Genomic DNA, 4,455 nt, shown 5'->3' on the forward strand with positions numbered 1-4,455 from the left:
GTCATCTTCACCTTCAGATTCACTGGAGAAATCTCCCCAAGCAACCAGTGCTTGCTTCACCATATTGTCAGCAACATCTCTTCTTTTGAACCTTCTGTTAGGGACTAGGTTCCTCTTGACTTTGTCAGTGTTGTTTTTATAATGATCTTACTTTTGGAGTGGATATTCTTTAATGGAGTTTTCGGACTTTCCACACTTATGACAACAATCATTTCCTTTGAAGTTCCTGCTTGAACTTCCTCTCTTGGGAATTATACCATTTCTTCAAACCATCTTTTGAAATCTTCAAGTAAGATAAGCCATGTCAGACTCATCACTGCTTGAGTCACTGTCGGCAGCTTTGAGGATCAAGTTTTTCTCCTTCTTGGGCTTTCTTCTTTAAGATCCTTTTTTCTCTCCATCTCATAAGTTTTGGGATTTCCAATTAGTTCATCAATGGTCAGCTTCTACAGGTCCTTGACTTCAGTGATGACATTCACTTTACTTTCCCAGGAACCTGGTAGAACACCGAGTATCTTCCGGATCAACTTGTTTGTTGGGATGAATTCTCCAAGCGAATGTAGCTCATTGATAATGGAGGTGACGCGTGTGTACGTATCTTGAATGGACTCATCCTCCTTCATTTTGAAAAGCTCATACTCAGTGGTAAGCATATCTATTTTGGACTACTTAACCTGAGTAGTTCCCTCATGGACAGTTTTGAGAGCTTCCCAAACTCATATGTTGAGACGCGATTGTATTCATCTGGTCCAATACCACAAACAAGAATATTCTTTGCCTTGAAGTACTTTTCAACAGCTTTTCTATCAACATCATTATATTTCTTTCTCGTCTTTGGGACAGTCCTTGTTCCCTCTCTAACAACTTTCATGGGAACAAAAGGACCAACACAAATCATATCCCACAACTCATAGTCCTCAGCCATGATGAAGTCATGTATTCTCGTTTTCCACCATGCATAGTACTTGCCATTGAATCTTGGAGGTCTTGTGGTCGATTGTCCTTTCTCGAGGTTTGGTGGAACAACCATGATGAAGATCCTTTCTAGGTGTTAAATTTTTAGAAAGAACCCGCTCTTATACCAATTGATAAAAATTAAAGATCCACCAAACAGTATAGAGAACCAAAATCTCTATCAGTTCTCACAGTAAACAAACAGTAAGTAAAGAACACGCAATATTTACATGAAAAACTCCCTGCTCAAAGGATTAAAAACCACGAACTACCCCAATAGGATTTCAACTCCACTAAACTGAGCAAACTTCAGATTATAATTTATTGCAATTTAGGAATTAAACTATTAATCCCTCATCCCTTACAATAACTCTATTGTAAGCCCTTTACAATAACTCTATTACAAAGCAACACTCTTGACTAACTCTACTTAAACAACCAAAATAATAATGGTTAAATTATGTCCTATAAAATACTTCTAAAAAGTCGTGTAGGTTTACAAGTAAAGAACAAAAGATAAAGACTCAACAAACATAAGGACTCAAGACATCTTTACTGTTGGGATCTGGTCCTTGGTTTGTAGCAGCTTTGTTCTTGAGTGCACCTGAAGGAAACAGTGGCAGCTAGCATTTAAGATGATAGGTTTTTCAGATTATCAAGTGTTAGGTCAACCCTTGTATAATATTGCTTATATATGAGAGAGCATGTGTGAAACGATAGGAACATTACATCTTTTGGTTTGGCCTCTACCAGCAGTGGCTGTGCTGCTGCACTGTTGCCAGTCGGTACAGTGAAATAACTTTTACAAATGTTGAGTTGACTGTACGACATCTGAGGAACTGATCATGTCTGTTTCCCTATCTGGTTTCTCGAGGACGTTTGGCCAGTCAACAAATCATATCATAACAGGTGTAAAGGAACTAAATGCATCAGGTTCCTATCTGGTTCCTCAACAAAGCTTGTCAAATCATCAAAACCATAATCCCTTAACTTATCAATTACAAACTTGTTTTGTTGAGTCATCTATACTTCCCATCTGTTTGTTTTGTGTTGGAATGCTTCATAAATTGGTAACTCTCTAAAAGTTGTAGCAACCGATTTTCTCTAGGGCTATAAGTTGCGCACAATGAATCCACAACTTAAAATTCTTGCTGTTTTTTCCATACAGTTGATGTTTTTGCTATTGTGGCCTTATATAGAATTGTCCGCAGATTATTAGGACTAGAACTTTCTCGGTGGCTACCAGTGTAATTGTGCACCAAGGGATATGATCATCAGGGGCATTTCAAGTTATCTCATCTTGATGAGCAGACATTCATATTTCATGCTTAAAGATTAAACCATTTAAGTTTCTCAGTTTCCAAAATGAGCATTCAGTTCACTACATACTCTCTTGCAGATTTAGACTTGCTTGGTTAGTGTACTTGGTCATGTCTAGTTTAAAGTGCTTGAAAGATTATTATACTTTACTATTAGATTTTCCCCACAAATTTCTTCGTTTCTTCAGTTTGTGTTTGCCAGGAGTTTTTTTAGTTTGCTTACAGATGTTTATATAAGTTGAAATAGAGAACTTTTAGTGTTAGAAACCCCAAGTCGTTGAAAAAGGAAAAGCAACGGGTTCAAATTGAACAATTAGGATTAAGATATAGTCGTTGTGGTTGTGTTTTATTGTTTCTTAGGATGGCAGAGGGGATCTTTCAGTGCAACTGTGCAAGCAAATCCCAAATTTACCAGGACCAAAATTTTTATAGATACTTTACTTTGTTGCACGTGGGATTGCAAAGACAGACTGATGTTCTGGCACTTACAATTATATATCTCTGTCCTCCCATTATTGTGTGTCTTAATTAATTGTTTATTTCATATTTTGCGTAGTACTATAATTAGTTACGAACAACAATTTAAAAATTGCTTGAATAAATAATTTGACAACAACAAATGTCTTTAGTAATGATACTTGATAAGTTGATGTTATATACTATCACTTTTGTATCTGGGAGCAACAATATGTTGCTCAAAAAGGTGTTTAAAATACATCAAAGATATCTCAATTATCTCCTTTTAACTGCTAAAAAGAAGTTGGGGGTATTGTTGAACTAGTACTTGTATTATATATCATAGCTTCTTTTGCCGGAAGACAATTTCATATTCCTAAGCTTCACTTAATTTGTTTCTCGTCAAATCCTGAAAAGATAAATAACAAAAATTAATAAAATAAAATATAACAAGCTATAGAAAAGATGAAATCGAAATGTTACTATAATATAATGTTAAAATCCAAAAAGAAAAGGAAGGATGAAAGAAGAAGTACTGGACATATTCAATGTTGATTTTGGCATTTTGGGAATGGGAGATTTCAGCAAAGGCATCACTGGACAAAACAATAGTAGAAGGACATGGCCTTTTGGTGCAATGGTCCACAACTCTTACGTCAATAGTTCCTTCTTTGCATGGCCTATTGTTTCCACTCAAGCATCTCAGCCTGTAACGGCGGCCACAGGCGGCTCCGTTGTCCCACAGCCCTTCGCTCACCGCCACGAACAGATTCCCCGACGGGAACTGATCCGCCCGATTGCCGCCGCACTTAGTGGCTACGCCGTTTTAAAAATGGAATAAGAAAAAAATGCTTAGTGCATGTTGCAATTAAATCAACCCCATGCATAATTAATAAGGGAGGGAAAAAGAAGGATTGATTACTCACGAGTATAAGGGGGATTATAAGAAGTAGCAGTGCCAATATCTCCGAGGACGACTAAGCTTACTTCATTAATCCAAAATAAACTTAAGACAATAACACATATGACAAATCGACCCATGTTAATTTGGTTGTCGATAGAGTACAAAAACAACATATGAAGTGTTTAATAATGTGTGTTGTTTGGTCTACTGCAAACTATTTATAGTTGATTGATGAGAACAAAAGAGTCAAAGGCTAGCATATATATTCTCTTATCTTTTCAAGAAAGTGGTACACTAGTTGAGTTGTTTCTTAAAATCTATAATTGTAGTAGTAAACTCTATCACGTTTCTTAATTTAAGGAAATAAATATGACGACTCTCTCTCTCTGGGAGTAATTTTTTTAAATAGATGAGCACAGCATTCAGTCAATAAGAAGTCGTTTTTGTGATGTCGTCTCATGTACAATTAGTGCACTCTATAAGAACACGTGTTAAATGTAGCAAGACGGACGCTTTGTTTGTGTCACTTTCTTGTTCCATATTCAATCACCCACACAAATGAGGCAATAAATTTGGAGTTAACCTATAAGGTACAATATCTTAATTTAACATATTTTAATAAATTACACGTCTTATTTCAACATTATTAGTTCCACTTATATTTCAGTGTAAAAATTATTTGTATGTATATAAGGTAAACCCATAGAATTTTGGAATAGTTTTAACTTTATGTTCCTAAAAATTGTTGGTTATCTAGTGAGTATAAAAGTGTTAATAGAATGTACTTGTCATTCATTGGTTGCGTAAGAATTTAGAAAGACG

General features: G+C 35.8%; 1 long non-coding RNA gene across 1 annotated transcript; it reads right to left on the bottom strand.

Annotated features, from left to right (window-relative positions):
* Positions 1–2,895: 2,895 nt before the first annotated feature.
* LOC104117380 (uncharacterized) lies at positions 2,896–3,827 on the bottom strand. Its single transcript, XR_011410102.1, has 3 exons — positions 3,656–3,827; positions 3,266–3,545; positions 2,896–3,138 (listed from the first exon to the last, which is right to left on the bottom strand). It is a non-coding gene; the product is annotated as an uncharacterized lncRNA (long non-coding RNA).
* Between the last annotated feature and the right edge of the window lie 628 nt (positions 3,828–4,455).

The sequence above is a fragment of the Nicotiana tomentosiformis genome, chromosome 8 (genome assembly GCF_000390325.3).
Source record: "Nicotiana tomentosiformis chromosome 8, ASM39032v3, whole genome shotgun sequence".
Classification (NCBI taxonomy): Eukaryota; Viridiplantae; Streptophyta; class Magnoliopsida; order Solanales; family Solanaceae; genus Nicotiana; species Nicotiana tomentosiformis.